This window comes from Hyla sarda, unplaced genomic scaffold (genome assembly GCF_029499605.1).
Source record: "Hyla sarda isolate aHylSar1 unplaced genomic scaffold, aHylSar1.hap1 scaffold_266, whole genome shotgun sequence".
Lineage (NCBI taxonomy): Eukaryota > Metazoa > Chordata > Amphibia > Anura > Hylidae > Hyla > Hyla sarda.
The window spans coordinates 158,483-175,755 of NW_026609353.1; the positions used below are offsets into that span (position 1 = coordinate 158,483).

The following is a 17,273-nucleotide window of genomic DNA, read 5'->3' on the forward strand; positions in this document are numbered from 1 at the left end:
TTTTTTTCCCTTCTCTTCCTCTTACTTTTTTTTCACGTTTTTTTACGTTTTTCTCCTTTTCGCCTCTTTTCTGGGCGTATTATTCTTCTTTTTCTTCTTTTTTTTCGTCTAATGCATACCCCATCAGTGCAGCAATGCTTATTCAATACCGCCAGCAGATGGAGACACTGGGGGATAATTTTCTAAGGATTTATACTGATTTTTCCTGTCTGAATTTGTCGCACAGAAAGTTGCAGGCCAAATATGTGTGACATTTCTGCGACTTTAGCTTCTAGAGCATTTTTACAACATTATACATAGGTGCTGAATACATAAAAAGCGACTGTTCAGCGACAGACAAGTCGCATCGGCTGAAAGTAGGCCAGAATGTCAGTCCAAGGCCAGAATGTCAGTCCATGTTGGAGCAGGTTTAGATACAGTCTAAAGCATAGATCTCAAAGTCTGTGCACAGAATTTAGCAAGGGCCTCGCACCTTCTGATGCATCAGGTAGGTGCACTATAGCATAGCCTAACCCTCTGTACTTTGGTCTATATTGATGCGGGACATAGACAGCCAGCTGATGACCAATCCATTAGTGCAATGGATGGCTGGAAGCATTTGTCTTTGCCTTTGCAATATCACAGAAGCAATGCATGGTCAATGTACAGCAATGACACACCTGTGTGAACAGCCAGGAGACCCCCCCATGTTATGTTACATAGTTACATAGTTAGTACGGTCGAAAAAAGACATATGTCCATCAAGTTCAACCAGGGAATTAAGGGGTAGGGGTGTGGCGCGATATTGGGGAAGGGATGAGATTTTATATTTCTTCATAAGCATTAATCTTATTTTGTCAATTAGGAACATTCAGCACCCACCCGCTATCAAGGCAGCTGCCTATCATGTCATGCCCTACCTGCACAGGTGTGCTGGCTACTCAAATGATCCAATTAAGGAGGCCATTTAGTCAGCAGCAGCAGAAGTCCTGTGCCTGGACGCTCCAACAGCGGCCAGACACAAGCAGAAGCAGCAGAAGCAGCAGCAGCACCACCTTTTGTTTTTTGGCTGCAGCAGCAGCAGCAGCAGCAGCAAGGCCCACAGGGCTGGCTAGCTGGCTAGCCAGCAAGCAGGTAGCAATGAAAGTAGGAATCTTTCTTTTTAACCCTGTAAGGGGGTGGTGCACTGTACCCGAAGATACTGCCATATCGGGTCAATGCATAGGGCGACGGAAGCAAGCTTCGAAATCGGCCCCCGTTCTCAAAAATCCATTTAATATATGGTCCCCAGATAGGGGACGTATCAGATATTAAACTGATAAGAACAGATACTACACTTGATCTTAGCCAAAAGGCCGAGAAGCGATAACCGTGAAAGGGGCGGGCCCAACAAGGTCCCCTTCATGGGCACTATCACTGCTTGCTGTCAGGGAGGCTGCCAGACAATTTTCCATGCACACTCTGGGCTGGGGGGCAGTCAACCACCAGTACACACAGCAGAACCTAAACCCATACCATTATTGCTAAGCAGCAAGACAGGGGCCCATTGCACTCCCACGGGGCCTTTTTAAATGCAATCCATAACCCGGATTTGCCAGGAACCCTTCTTACTCCTCCTACTTGCATGTGACACTGGGCTTAGGATCTGCATAGGAAACACACACACAAGCACACACCTACCTTTGTTGCCTGCAGATGCCTCCTTGGCTGTCCCCAAACGGTATCAAACCAACACCCACGGGAAGCTGTAAGCATAGAGGACATGCCTGCACCCCATTGGACTTACCTGTGTGGGTTAAATCCGGGTTATTTGACAACCTATGGCGGTGATGGTTCTGCTCAGGCAGAGCAGTGCTGATGCTCCTCATAAAGCTGTCGCTGCTGTGAAGGTTCTAGGTGACATCACAATCCCTATGGTTACATACACAACAAAGCTGGGTTGTTGTTGTTTACACTCTGCAAGGCCTGTGGAAGTGAGTGACATCATAGCACTGTAGTTCTGAGGGTTCTAGATGGATGCAACAATCTCCTGTTGCTTCTATGAAGGCCATAATAGACGACATCACCAAACAGCTCCATAGTCACATACACAGCAAAGGAGAGATGTTGTTTACACCTAGTGATGTCAGTGGTATTGAGTGACATCACAGCACAGTGCTAAGGCTCCTGGGCCTGGACACAGCAGCGGCTGCAATATCTCAACGGAGAATACGTTTATATATATGTGTGTGTGTGCGCGTATATATATATATATATATATATATATATATATATATATATTCTCCGCCGAAATCACTTTTAAACCCATTTCCACCTTTTTTTCCCTTCTCTTCCTCTTACTTTTTTTTCACGTTTTTTTACGTTTTTCTCCTTTTCGCCTCTTTTCTGGGCGTATTATTCTTCTTTTTCTTCTTTTTTTTCGTCTAATGCATACCCCATCAGTGCAGCAATGCTTATTCAATACCGCCAGCAGATGGAGACACTGGGGGATAATTTTCTAAGGATTTATACTGATTTTTCCTGTCTGAATTTGTCGCACAGAAAGTTGCAGGCCAAATATGTGTGACATTTCTGCGACTTTAGCTTCTAGAGCATTTTTACAACATTATACATAGGTGCTGAATACATAAAAAGCGACTGTTCAGCGACAGACAAGTCGCATCGGCTGAAAGTAGGCCAGAATGTCAGTCCATGTTGGAGCAGGTTTAGATACAGTCTAAAGCATAGATCTCAAAGTCTGTGCACAGAATTTAGCAAGGGCCTCGCACCTTCTGATGCATCAGGTAGGTGCACTATAGCATAGCCTAACCCTCTGTACTTTGGTCTATATTGATGCGGGACATAGACAGCCAGCTGATGACCAATCCATTAGTGCAATGGATGGCTGGAAGCATTTGTCTTTGCCTTTGCAATACCACAGAAGCAATGCATGGTCAATGTACAGCAATGACACACCTGTGTGAACAGCCAGGAGACCCCCCCATGTTATGTTACATAGTTACATAGTTAGTACGGTCGAAAAAAGACATATGTCCATCAAGTTCAACCAGGGAATTAAGGGGTAGGGGTGTGGCGCGATATTGGGGAAGGGATGAGATTTTATATTTCTTCATAAGCATTAATCTTATTTTGTCAATTAGGAACATTCAGCACCCACCCGCTATCAAGGCAGCTGCCTATCATGTCATGCCCTACCTGCACAGGTGTGCTGGCTACTCAAATGATCCAATTAAGGAGGCCATTTAGTCAGCAGCAGCAGAAGTCCTGTGCCTGGACGCTCCAACAGCGGCCAGACACAAGCAGAAGCAGCAGAAGCAGCAGCAGCACCACCTTTTGTTTTTTGGCTGCAGCAGCAGCAGCAGCAGCAGCAAGGCCCACAGGGCTGGCTAGCTGGCTAGCCAGCAAGCAGGTAGCAATGAAAGTAGGAATCTTTCTTTTTAACCCTGTAAGGGGGTGGTGCACTGTACCCGAAGATACTGCCATATCGGGTCAATGCATAGGGCGACGGAAGCAAGCTTCGAAATCGGCCCCCGTTCTCAAAAATCCATTTAATATATGGTCCCCAGATAGGGGACGTATCAGATATTAAACTGATAAGAACAGATTTTTTTTTATCTAAAGCCGAGGAACGTGCTTTCGATTCACCCAAAGTGCAAGAAAAAGTGCAAACGTGTTACACTAAAAAAACGTGCACAAAGGATGCGGTCTATCGCAAGCCCTTCTCCGATAGGAGAGAGGCCCCCCAACAAACCTTACCCTTCGCCTCCGGACCAAAAGGTACCTGCGAGGTTCCAGGTTCGATGTCCCTTTTCGCCGAAGCTACTAGGGGACCACAAATGCTCCCGGCATCCCCCTTGGCGTTAGCCAAGGTATCTGCCGCAGAGCCGATTACGGTAGGTACCCTGCCAAAGCAGGAGTACCCGGGGTGTTTGCAGGGAGGTGCGGAACCTAATGGCCACACACACCTCCCCTAGACCGCCAGGAGGGACACCCAGAAGGGCTACCGCATCCTGACCAATCCTGTGAACACACAACACGCAAAAAGTGACACAGTGAGACAAAAAGGAAATAAATAAGTGAATGTGTGCAGATATACTGCCCGGACATCCGGCCGGATCTATAAAAATTTCTCTGATCCTAGCCAGAAGGCCGGGAATCAAGAGGTGAGTGCCACAAGGTGAAGAGATTATGGTGCCCGTGCTTCAACTCAGTGAGTCTATTCTCCCAGTGAGTTTCGGCACCTCGGGGTCACCACTCCCCGAGGCACAAAAGTACCTCGGCTCTAGACCCTCTCAGCCTCATGGCGAGACCCGGAGGGAACAGGTCACATCGGGGCAGCCGTCGAGCTGATTCCTCAGAACCAGCCCCGGAAAGCCCTGGTACACCTGCATCCTCCATGCAGCACCCATCCCCACCAGCATGAAAACTGATAAGAACAGATACTACACTTGATCTTAGCCAAAAGGCCGAGAAGCGATAACCGTGAAAGGGGCGGGCCCAACAAGGTCCCCTTCATGGGCACTATCACTGCTTGCTGTCAGGGAGGCTGCCAGACAATTTTCCATGCACACTCTGGGCTGGGGGGCAGTCAACCACCAGTACACACAGCAGAACCTAAACCCATACCATTATTGCTAAGCAGCAAGACAGGGGCCCATTGCACTCCCACGGGGCCTTTTTAAATGCAATCCATAACCCGGATTTGCCAGGAACCCTTCTTACTCCTCCTACTTGCATGTGACACTGGGCTTAGGATCTGCATAGGAAACACACACACAAGCACACACCTACCTTTGTTGCCTGCAGATGCCTCCTTGGCTGTCCCCAAACGGTATCAAACCAACACCCACGGGAAGCTGTAAGCATAGAGGACATGCCTGCACCCCATTGGACTTACCTGTGTGGGTTAAATCCGGGTTATTTGACAACCTATGGCGGTGATGGTTCTGCTCAGGCAGAGCAGTGCTGATGCTCCTCATAAAGCTGTCGCTGCTGTGAAGGTTCTAGGTGACATCACAATCCCTATGGTTACATACACAACAAAGCTGGGTTGTTGTTGTTTACACTCTGCAAGGCCTGTGGAAGTGAGTGACATCATAGCACTGTAGTTCTGAGGGTTCTAGATGGATGCAACAATCTCCTGTTGCTTCTATGAAGGCCATAATAGACGACATCACCAAACAGCTCCATAGTCACATACACAGCAAAGGAGAGATGTTGTTTACACCTAGTGATGTCAGTGGTATTGAGTGACATCACAGCACAGTGCTAAGGCTCCTGGGCCTGGACACAGCAGCGGCTGCAATATCTCAACGGAGAATACGTTTATATATATGTGTGTGTGTGCGCGTATATATATATATATATATATATATATATATATATATATATATATTTCTCCGCCGAAATCACTTTTAAACCCATTTCCACCTTTTTTTCCCTTCTCTTCCTCTTACTTTTTTTTCACGTTTTTTTACGTTTTTCTCCTTTTCGCCTCTTTTCTGGGCGTATTATTCTTCTTTTTCTTCTTTTTTTTCGTCTAATGCATACCCCATCAGTGCAGCAATGCTTATTCAATACCGCCAGCAGATGGAGACACTGGGGGATAATTTTCTAAGGATTTATACTGATTTTTCCTGTCTGAATTTGTCGCACAGAAAGTTGCAGGCCAAATATGTGTGACATTTCTGCGACTTTAGCTTCTAGAGCATTTTTACAACATTATACATAGGTGCTGAATACATAAAAAGCGACTGTTCAGCGACAGACAAGTCGCATCGGCTGAAAGTAGGCCAGAATGTCAGTCCATGTTGGAGCAGGTTTAGATACAGTCTAAAGCATAGATCTCAAAGTCTGTGCACAGAATTTAGCAAGGGCCTCGCACCTTCTGATGCATCAGGTAGGTGCACTATAGCATAGCCTAACCCTCTGTACTTTGGTCTATATTGATGCGGGACATAGACAGCCAGCTGATGACCAATCCATTAGTGCAATGGATGGCTGGAAGCATTTGTCTTTGCCTTTGCAATACCACAGAAGCAATGCATGGTCAATGTACAGCAATGACACACCTGTGTGAACAGCCAGGAGACCCCCCCATGTTATGTTACATAGTTACATAGTTAGTACGGTCGAAAAAAGACATATGTCCATCAAGTTCAACCAGGGAATTAAGGGGTAGGGGTGTGGCGCGATATTGGGGAAGGGATGAGATTTTATATTTCTTCATAAGCATTAATCTTATTTTGTCAATTAGGAACATTCAGCACCCACCCGCTATCAAGGCAGCTGCCTATCATGTCATGCCCTACCTGCACAGGTGTGCTGGCTACTCAAATGATCCAATTAAGGAGGCCATTTAGTCAGCAGCAGCAGAAGTCCTGTGCCTGGACGCTCCAACAGCGGCCAGACACAAGCAGAAGCAGCAGAAGCAGCAGCAGCACCACCTTTTGTTTTTTGGCTGCAGCAGCAGCAGCAGCAGCAGCAGCAAGGCCCACAGGGCTGGCTAGCTGGCTAGCCAGCAAGCAGGTAGCAATGAAAGTAGGAATCTTTCTTTTTAACCCTGTAAGGGGGTGGTGCACTGTACCCGAAGATACTGCCATATCGGGTCAATGCATAGGGCGACGGAAGCAAGCTTCGAAATCGGCCCCCGTTCTCAAAAATCCATTTAATATATGGTCCCCAGATAGGGGACGTATCAGATATTAAACTGATAAGAACAGATTTTTTTTTTTTTTTTTTTATCTAAAGCCGAGGAACGTGCTTTCGATTCACCCAAAGTGCAAGAAAAAGTGCAAACGTGTTACACTAAAAAAAAACGTGCACAAAGGATGCGGTCTATCGCAAGCCCTTCTCCGATAGGAGAGAGGCCCCCCAACAAACCTTACCCTTCGCCTCCGGACCAAAAGGTACCTGCGAGGTTCCAGGTTCGATGTCCCTTTTCGCCGAAGCTACTAGGGGACCACAAATGCTCCCGGCATCCCCCTTGGCGTTAGCCAAGGTATCTGCCCGCAGAGCCGATTACGGTAGGTACCCTGCCAAAGCAGGAGTACCCGGGGTGTTTGCAGGGAGGTGCGGAACCTAATGGCCACACACACCTCCCCTAGACCGCCAGGAGGGACACCCAGAAGGGCTACCGCATCCTGACAAATCCTGTGAACACACAACACGCAAAAAGTGACACAGTGAGACAAAAAATAAATAAATAAGTGAATGTGTGCAGATATACTGCCCGGACATCCGGCCGGATCTATAAAAATTTCTCTGATCCTAGCCAGAAGGCCGGGAATCAAGAGGTGAGTGCCACAAGGTGAAGAGATTATGGTGCCCGTGCTTCAACTCAGTGAGTCTATTCTCCCAGTGAGTTTCGGCACCTCGGGGTCACCACTCCCCGAGGCACAAAAGTACCTCGGTTCTAGACCCTCTCAGCCTCATGGCGAGACCCGAAGGGAACAGGTCACATCGGGGCAGCCGTCGAGCTGATTCCTCAGAACCAGCCCCGGAAAGCCCTGGTACACCTGCATCCTCCATGCAGCACCCATCCCCACCAGCATGAAAACTGATAAGAACAGATACTACACTTGATCTTAGCCAAAAGGCCGAGAAGCGATAACCGTGAAAGGGGCGGGCCCAACAAGGTCCCCTTCATGGGCACTATCACTGCTTGCTGTCAGGGAGGCTGCCAGACAATTTTCCATGCACACTCTGGGCTGGGGGGCAGTCAACCACCAGTACACACAGCAGAACCTAAACCCATACCATTATTGCTAAGCAGCAAGACAGGGGCCCATTGCACTCCCACGGGGCCTTTTTAAATGCAATCCATAACCCGGATTTGCCAGGAACCCTTCTTACTCCTCCTACTTGCATGTGACACTGGGCTTAGGATCTGCATAGGAAACACACACACAAGCACACACCTACCTTTGTTGCCTGCAGATGCCTCCTTGGCTGTCCCCAAACGGTATCAAACCAACACCCACGGGAAGCTGTAAGCATAGAGGACATGCCTGCACCCCATTGGACTTACCTGTGTGGGTTAAATCCGGGTTATTTGACAACCTATGGCGGTGATGGTTCTGCTCAGGCAGAGCAGTGCTGATGCTCCTCATAAAGCTGTCGCTGCTGTGAAGGTTCTAGGTGACATCACAATCCCTATGGTTACATACACAACAAAGCTGGGTTGTTGTTGTTTACACTCTGCAAGGCCTGTGGAAGTGAGTGACATCATAGCACTGTAGTTCTGAGGGTTCTAGATGGATGCAACAATCTCCTGTTGCTTCTATGAAGGCCATAATAGACGACATCACCAAACAGCTCCATAGTCACATACACAGCAAAGGAGAGATGTTGTTTACACCTAGTGATGTCAGTGGTATTGAGTGACATCACAGCACAGTGCTAAGGCTCCTGGGCCTGGACACAGCAGCGGCTGCAATATCTCAACGGAGAATACGTTTATATATATGTGTGTGTGTGCGCGTATATATATATATATATATATATATATATATATATATATATATATATATTTCTCCGCCGAAATCACTTTTAAACCCATTTCCACCTTTTTTTCCCTTCTCTTCCTCTTACTTTTTTTTCACGTTTTTTTACGTTTTTCTCCTTTTCGCCTCTTTTCTGGGCGTATTATTCTTCTTTTTCTTCTTTTTTTTCGTCTAATGCATACCCCATCAGTGCAGCAATGCTTATTCAATACCGCCAGCAGATGGAGACACTGGGGGATAATTTTCTAAGGATTTATACTGATTTTTCCTGTCTGAATTTGTCGCACAGAAAGTTGCAGGCCAAATATGTGTGACATTTCTGCGACTTTAGCTTCTAGAGCATTTTTACAACATTATACATAGGTGCTGAATACATAAAAAGCGACTGTTCAGCGACAGACAAGTCGCATCGGCTGAAAGTAGGCCAGAATGTCAGTCCATGTTGGAGCAGGTTTAGATACAGTCTAAAGCATAGATCTCAAAGTCTGTGCACAGAATTTAGCAAGGGCCTCGCACCTTCTGATGCATCAGGTAGGTGCACTATAGCATAGCCTAACCCTCTGTACTTTGGTCTATATTGATGCGGGACATAGACAGCCAGCTGATGACCAATCCATTAGTGCAATGGATGGCTGGAAGCATTTGTCTTTGCCTTTGCAATACCACAGAAGCAATGCATGGTCAATGTACAGCAATGACACACCTGTGTGAACAGCCAGGAGACCCCCCCATGTTATGTTACATAGTTACATAGTTAGTACGGTCGAAAAAAGACATATGTCCATCAAGTTCAACCAGGGAATTAAGGGGTAGGGGTGTGGCGCGATATTGGGGAAGGGATGAGATTTTATATTTCTTCATAAGCATTAATCTTATTTTGTCAATTAGGAACATTCAGCACCCACCCGCTATCAAGGCAGCTGCCTATCATGTCATGCCCTACCTGCACAGGTGTGCTGGCTACTCAAATGATCCAATTAAGGAGGCCATTTAGTCAGCAGCAGCAGAAGTCCTGTGCCTGGACGCTCCAACAGCGGCCAGACACAAGCAGAAGCAGCAGAAGCAGCAGCAGCACCACCTTTTGTTTTTTGGCTGCAGCAGCAGCAGCAGCAGCAGCAGCAAGGCCCACAGGGCTGGCTAGCTGGCTAGCCAGCAAGCAGGTAGCAATGAAAGTAGGAATCTTTCTTTTTAACCCTGTAAGGGGGTGGTGCACTGTACCCGAAGATACTGCCATATCGGGTCAATGCATAGGGCGACGGAAGCAAGCTTCGAAATCGGCCCCCGTTCTCAAAAATCCATTTAATATATGGTCCCCAGATAGGGGACGTATCAGATATTAAACTGATAAGAACAGATACTACACTTGATCTTAGCCAAAAGGCCGAGAAGCGATAACCGTGAAAGGGGCGGGCCCAACAAGGTCCCCTTCATGGGCACTATCACTGCTTGCTGTCAGGGAGGCTGCCAGACAATTTTCCATGCACACTCTGGGCTGGGGGGCAGTCAACCACCAGTACACACAGCAGAACCTAAACCCATACCATTATTGCTAAGCAGCAAGACAGGGGCCCATTGCACTCCCACGGGGCCTTTTTAAATGCAATCCATAACCCGGATTTGCCAGGAACCCTTCTTACTCCTCCTACTTGCATGTGACACTGGGCTTAGGATCTGCATAGGAAACACACACACAAGCACACACCTACCTTTGTTGCCTGCAGATGCCTCCTTGGCTGTCCCCAAACGGTATCAAACCAACACCCACGGGAAGCTGTAAGCATAGAGGACATGCCTGCACCCCATTGGACTTACCTGTGTGGGTTAAATCCGGGTTATTTGACAACCTATGGCGGTGATGGTTCTGCTCAGGCAGAGCAGTGCTGATGCTCCTCATAAAGCTGTCGCTGCTGTGAAGGTTCTAGGTGACATCACAATCCCTATGGTTACATACACAACAAAGCTGGGTTGTTGTTGTTTACACTCTGCAAGGCCTGTGGAAGTGAGTGACATCATAGCACTGTAGTTCTGAGGGTTCTAGATGGATGCAACAATCTCCTGTTGCTTCTATGAAGGCCATAATAGACGACATCACCAAACAGCTCCATAGTCACATACACAGCAAAGGAGAGATGTTGTTTACACCTAGTGATGTCAGTGGTATTGAGTGACATCACAGCACAGTGCTAAGGCTCCTGGGCCTGGACACAGCAGCGGCTGCAATATCTCAACGGAGAATACGTTTATATATATGTGTGTGTGTGCGCGTATATATATATATATATATATATATATATATATATATATATATATATATATATCTCCGCCGAAATCACTTTTAAACCCATTTCCACCTTTTTTTCCCTTCTCTTCCTCTTACTTTTTTTTCACGTTTTTTTACGTTTTTCTCCTTTTCGCCTCTTTTCTGGGCGTATTATTCTTCTTTTTCTTCTTTTTTTTCGTCTAATGCATACCCCATCAGTGCAGCAATGCTTATTCAATACCGCCAGCAGATGGAGACACTGGGGGATAATTTTCTAAGGATTTATACTGATTTTTCCTGTCTGAATTTGTCGCACAGAAAGTTGCAGGCCAAATATGTGTGACATTTCTGCGACTTTAGCTTCTAGAGCATTTTTACAACATTATACATAGGTGCTGAATACATAAAAAGCGACTGTTCAGCGACAGACAAGTCGCATCGGCTGAAAGTAGGCCAGAATGTCAGTCCATGTTGGAGCAGGTTTAGATACAGTCTAAAGCATAGATCTCAAAGTCTGTGCACAGAATTTAGCAAGGGCCTCGCACCTTCTGATGCATCAGGTAGGTGCACTATAGCATAGCCTAACCCTCTGTACTTTGGTCTATATTGATGCGGGACATAGACAGCCAGCTGATGACCAATCCATTAGTGCAATGGATGGCTGGAAGCATTTGTCTTTGCCTTTGCAATACCACAGAAGCAATGCATGGTCAATGTACAGCAATGACACACCTGTGTGAACAGCCAGGAGACCCCCCCATGTTATGTTACATAGTTACATAGTTAGTACGGTCGAAAAAAGACATATGTCCATCAAGTTCAACCAGGGAATTAAGGGGTAGGGGTGTGGCGCGATATTGGGGAAGGGATGAGATTTTATATTTCTTCATAAGCATTAATCTTATTTTGTCAATTAGGAACATTCAGCACCCACCCGCTATCAAGGCAGCTGCCTATCATGTCATGCCCTACCTGCACAGGTGTGCTGGCTACTCAAATGATCCAATTAAGGAGGCCATTTAGTCAGCAGCAGCAGAAGTCCTGTGCCTGGACGCTCCAACAGCGGCCAGACACAAGCAGAAGCAGCAGAAGCAGCAGCAGCACCACCTTTTGTTTTTTGGCTGCAGCAGCAGCAGCAGCAGCAGCAGCAAGGCCCACAGGGCTGGCTAGCTGGCTAGCCAGCAAGCAGGTAGCAATGAAAGTAGGAATCTTTCTTTTTAACCCTGTAAGGGGGTGGTGCACTGTACCCGAAGATACTGCCATATCGGGTCAATGCATAGGGCGACGGAAGCAAGCTTCGAAATCGGCCCCCGTTCTCAAAAATCCATTTAATATATGGTCCCCAGATAGGGGACGTATCAGATATTAAACTGATAAGAACAGATACTACACTTGATCTTAGCCAAAAGGCCGAGAAGCGATAACCGTGAAAGGGGCGGGCCCAACAAGGTCCCCTTCATGGGCACTATCACTGCTTGCTGTCAGGGAGGCTGCCAGACAATTTTCCATGCACACTCTGGGCTGGGGGGCAGTCAACCACCAGTACACACAGCAGAACCTAAACCCATACCATTATTGCTAAGCAGCAAGACAGGGGCCCATTGCACTCCCACGGGGCCTTTTTAAATGCAATCCATAACCCGGATTTGCCAGGAACCCTTCTTACTCCTCCTACTTGCATGTGACACTGGGCTTAGGATCTGCATAGGAAACACACACACAAGCACACACCTACCTTTGTTGCCTGCAGATGCCTCCTTGGCTGTCCCCAAACGGTATCAAACCAACACCCACGGGAAGCTGTAAGCATAGAGGACATGCCTGCACCCCATTGGACTTACCTGTGTGGGTTAAATCCGGGTTATTTGACAACCTATGGCGGTGATGGTTCTGCTCAGGCAGAGCAGTGCTGATGCTCCTCATAAAGCTGTCGCTGCTGTGAAGGTTCTAGGTGACATCACAATCCCTATGGTTACATACACAACAAAGCTGGGTTGTTGTTGTTTACACTCTGCAAGGCCTGTGGAAGTGAGTGACATCATAGCACTGTAGTTCTGAGGGTTCTAGATGGATGCAACAATCTCCTGTTGCTTCTATGAAGGCCATAATAGACGACATCACCAAACAGCTCCATAGTCACATACACAGCAAAGGAGAGATGTTGTTTACACCTAGTGATGTCAGTGGTATTGAGTGACATCACAGCACAGTGCTAAGGCTCCTGGGCCTGGACACAGCAGCGGCTGCAATATCTCAACGGAGAATACGTTTATATATATGTGTGTGTGTGCGCGTATATATATATATATATATATATATATATATATATATATATATATATTTCTCCGCCGAAATCACTTTTAAACCCATTTCCACCTTTTTTTCCCTTCTCTTCCTCTTACTTTTTTTTCACGTTTTTTTACGTTTTTCTCCTTTTCGCCTCTTTTCTGGGCGTATTATTCTTCTTTTTCTTCTTTTTTTTCGTCTAATGCATACCCCATCAGTGCAGCAATGCTTATTCAATACCGCCAGCAGATGGAGACACTGGGGGATAATTTTCTAAGGATTTATACTGATTTTTCCTGTCTGAATTTGTCGCACAGAAAGTTGCAGGCCAAATATGTGTGACATTTCTGCGACTTTAGCTTCTAGAGCATTTTTACAACATTATACATAGGTGCTGAATACATAAAAAGCGACTGTTCAGCGACAGACAAGTCGCATCGGCTGAAAGTAGGCCAGAATGTCAGTCCATGTTGGAGCAGGTTTAGATACAGTCTAAAGCATAGATCTCAAAGTCTGTGCACAGAATTTAGCAAGGGCCTCGCACCTTCTGATGCATCAGGTAGGTGCACTATAGCATAGCCTAACCCTCTGTACTTTGGTCTATATTGATGCGGGACATAGACAGCCAGCTGATGACCAATCCATTAGTGCAATGGATGGCTGGAAGCATTTGTCTTTGCCTTTGCAATACCACAGAAGCAATGCATGGTCAATGTACAGCAATGACACACCTGTGTGAACAGCCAGGAGACCCCCCCATGTTATGTTACATAGTTACATAGTTAGTACGGTCGAAAAAAGACATATGTCCATCAAGTTCAACCAGGGAATTAAGGGGTAGGGGTGTGGCGCGATATTGGGGAAGGGATGAGATTTTATATTTCTTCATAAGCATTAATCTTATTTTGTCAATTAGGAACATTCAGCACCCACCCGCTATCAAGGCAGCTGCCTATCATGTCATGCCCTACCTGCACAGGTGTGCTGGCTACTCAAATGATCCAATTAAGGAGGCCATTTAGTCAGCAGCAGCAGAAGTCCTGTGCCTGGACGCTCCAACAGCGGCCAGACACAAGCAGAAGCAGCAGAAGCAGCAGCAGCACCACCTTTTGTTTTTTGGCTGCAGCAGCAGCAGCAGCAGCAGCAGCAGAGGCCCACAGGGCTGGCTAGCTGGCTAGCCAGCAAGCAGGTAGCAATGAAAGTAGGAATCTTTCTTTTTAACCCTGTAAGGGGGTGGTGCACTGTACCCGAAGATACTGCCATATCGGGTCAATGCATAGGGCGACGGAAGCAAGCTTCGAAATCGGCCCCCGTTCTCAAAAATCCATTTAATATATGGTCCCCAGATAGGGGACGTATCAGATATTAAACTGATAAGAACAGATACTACACTTGATCTTAGCCAAAAGGCCGAGAAGCGATAACCGTGAAAGGGGCGGGCCCAACAAGGTCCCCTTCATGGGCACTATCACTGCTTGCTGTCAGGGAGGCTGCCAGACAATTTTCCATGCACACTCTGGGCTGGGGGGCAGTCAACCACCAGTACACACAGCAGAACCTAAACCCATACCATTATTGCTAAGCAGCAAGACAGGGGCCCATTGCACTCCCACGGGGCCTTTTTAAATGCAATCCATAACCCGGATTTGCCAGGAACCCTTCTTACTCCTCCTACTTGCATGTGACACTGGGCTTAGGATCTGCATAGGAAACACACACACAAGCACACACCTACCTTTGTTGCCTGCAGATGCCTCCTTGGCTGTCCCCAAACGGTATCAAACCAACACCCACGGGAAGCTGTAAGCATAGAGGACATGCCTGCACCCCATTGGACTTACCTGTGTGGGTTAAATCCGGGTTATTTGACAACCTATGGCGGTGATGGTTCTGCTCAGGCAGAGCAGTGCTGATGCTCCTCATAAAGCTGTCGCTGCTGTGAAGGTTCTAGGTGACATCACAATCCCTATGGTTACATACACAACAAAGCTGGGTTGTTGTTGTTTACACTCTGCAAGGCCTGTGGAAGTGAGTGACATCATAGCACTGTAGTTCTGAGGGTTCTAGATGGATGCAACAATCTCCTGTTGCTTCTATGAAGGCCATAATAGACGACATCACCAAACAGCTCCATAGTCACATACACAGCAAAGGAGAGATGTTGTTTACACCTAGTGATGTCAGTGGTATTGAGTGACATCACAGCACAGTGCTAAGGCTCCTGGGCCTGGACACAGCAGCGGCTGCAATATCTCAACGGAGAATACGTTTATATATATGTGTGTGTGTGCGCGTATATATATATATATATATATATATATATATATATATATATATATTTCTCCGCCGAAATCACTTTTAAACCCATTTCCACCTTTTTTTCCCTTCTCTTCCTCTTACTTTTTTTTCACGTTTTTTTACGTTTTTCTCCTTTTCGCCTCTTTTCTGGGCGTATTATTCTTCTTTTTCTTCTTTTTTTTCGTCTAATGCATACCCCATCAGTGCAGCAATGCTTATTCAATACCGCCAGCAGATGGAGACACTGGGGGATAATTTTCTAAGGATTTATACTGATTTTTCCTGTCTGAATTTGTCGCACAGAAAGTTGCAGGCCAAATATGTGTGACATTTCTGCGACTTTAGCTTCTAGAGCATTTTTACAACATTATACATAGGTGCTGAATACATAAAAAGCGACTGTTCAGCGACAGACAAGTCGCATCGGCTGAAAGTAGGCCAGAATGTCAGTCCATGTTGGAGCAGGTTTAGATACAGTCTAAAGCATAGATCTCAAAGTCTGTGCACAGAATTTAGCAAGGGCCTCGCACCTTCTGATGCATCAGGTAGGTGCACTATAGCATAGCCTAACCCTCTGTACTTTGGTCTATATTGATGCGGGACATAGACAGCCAGCTGATGACCAATCCATTAGTGCAATGGATGGCTGGAAGCATTTGTCTTTGCCTTTGCAATACCACAGAAGCAATGCATGGTCAATGTACAGCAATGACACACCTGTGTGAACAGCCAGGAGACCCCCCCATGTTATGTTACATAGTTACATAGTTAGTACGGTCGAAAAAAGACATATGTCCATCAAGTTCAACCAGGGAATTAAGGGGTAGGGGTGTGGCGCGATATTGGGGAAGGGATGAGATTTTATATTTCTTCATAAGCATTAATCTTATTTTGTCAATTAGGAACATTCAGCACCCACCCGCTATCAAGGCAGCTGCCTATCATGTCATGCCCTACCTGCACAGGTGTGCTGGCTACTCAAATGATCCAATTAAGGAGGCCATTTAGTCAGCAGCAGCAGAAGTCCTGTGCCTGGACGCTCCAACAGCGGCCAGACACAAGCAGAAGCAGCAGAAGCAGCAGCAGCACCACCTTTTGTTTTTTGGCTGCAGCAGCAGCAGCAGCAGCAGCAGCAAGGCCCACAGGGCTGGCTAGCTGGCTAGCCAGCAAGCAGGTAGCAATGAAAGTAGGAATCTTTCTTTTTAACCCTGTAAGGGGGTGGTGCACTGTACCCGAAGATACTGCCATATCGGGTCAATGCATAGGGCGACGGAAGCAAGCTTCGAAATCGGCCCCCGTTCTCAAAAATCCATTTAATATATGGTCCCCAGATAGGGGACGTATCAGATATTAAACTGATAAGAACAGATACTACACTTGATCTTAGCCAAAAGGCCGAGAAGCGATAACCGTGAAAGGGGCGGGCCCAACAAGGTCCCCTTCATGGGCACTATCACTGCTTGCTGTCAGGGAGGCTGCCAGACAATTTTCCATGCACACTCTGGGCTGGGGGGCAGTCAACCACCAGTACACACAGCAGAACCTAAACCCATACCATTATTGCTAAGCAGCAAGACAGGGGCCCATTGCACTCCCACGGGGCCTTTTTAAATGCAATCCATAACCCGGATTTGCCAGGAACCCTTCTTACTCCTCCTACTTGCATGTGACACTGGGCTTAGGATCTGCATAGGAAACACACACACAAGCACACACCTACCTTTGTTGCCTGCAGATGCCTCCTTGGCTGTCCCCAAACGGTATCAAACCAACACCCACGGGAAGCTGTAAGCATAGAGGACATGCCTGCACCCCATTGGACTTACCTGTGTGGGTTAAATCCGGGTTATTTGACAACCTATGGCGGTGATGGTTCTGCTCAGGCAGAGCAGTGCTGATGCTCCTCATAAAGCTGTCGCTGCTGTGAAGGTTCTAGGTGACATCAC

General features: G+C 46.8%; 7 non-coding genes and 2 pseudogenes across 7 annotated transcripts; all 9 read right to left on the minus strand.

Annotated features, from left to right (window-relative positions):
* Nucleotides 1–1,155: 1,155 nt before the first annotated feature.
* LOC130324674 (U2 spliceosomal RNA) lies at nt 1,156–1,346 on the minus strand. Its single transcript, XR_008869631.1, has one exon. It is a non-coding gene; the product is annotated as a U2 spliceosomal RNA (small nuclear RNA).
* A 2,084-nt stretch (nt 1,347–3,430) lies between these two features.
* LOC130324773 (U2 spliceosomal RNA) lies at nt 3,431–3,612 on the minus strand. Its single transcript, XR_008869720.1, has one exon. It is a non-coding gene; the product is annotated as a U2 spliceosomal RNA (small nuclear RNA).
* Nucleotides 3,613–4,297: 685 nt separating this feature from the next.
* Nucleotides 4,298–4,457, minus strand: LOC130324787 (U2 spliceosomal RNA; annotated as a pseudogene).
* A 2,092-nt stretch (nt 4,458–6,549) lies between these two features.
* On the minus strand, nt 6,550–6,734 carry LOC130324779 (U2 spliceosomal RNA). The gene has a single exon (XR_008869726.1). It is a non-coding gene; the product is annotated as a U2 spliceosomal RNA (small nuclear RNA).
* Nucleotides 6,735–7,429: 695 nt separating this feature from the next.
* LOC130324785 (U2 spliceosomal RNA) lies at nt 7,430–7,589 on the minus strand (annotated as a pseudogene).
* Nucleotides 7,590–9,685: 2,096 nt separating this feature from the next.
* LOC130324675 (U2 spliceosomal RNA) lies at nt 9,686–9,876 on the minus strand. The gene has a single exon (XR_008869632.1). It is a non-coding gene; the product is annotated as a U2 spliceosomal RNA (small nuclear RNA).
* Nucleotides 9,877–11,974: 2,098 nt separating this feature from the next.
* LOC130324676 (U2 spliceosomal RNA) lies at nt 11,975–12,165 on the minus strand. Its single transcript, XR_008869633.1, has one exon. It is a non-coding gene; the product is annotated as a U2 spliceosomal RNA (small nuclear RNA).
* A 2,095-nt stretch (nt 12,166–14,260) lies between these two features.
* Nucleotides 14,261–14,451, minus strand: LOC130324677 (U2 spliceosomal RNA). The gene has a single exon (XR_008869634.1). It is a non-coding gene; the product is annotated as a U2 spliceosomal RNA (small nuclear RNA).
* A 2,092-nt stretch (nt 14,452–16,543) lies between these two features.
* LOC130324678 (U2 spliceosomal RNA) lies at nt 16,544–16,734 on the minus strand. Its single transcript, XR_008869635.1, has one exon. It is a non-coding gene; the product is annotated as a U2 spliceosomal RNA (small nuclear RNA).
* Between the last annotated feature and the right edge of the window lie 539 nt (nt 16,735–17,273).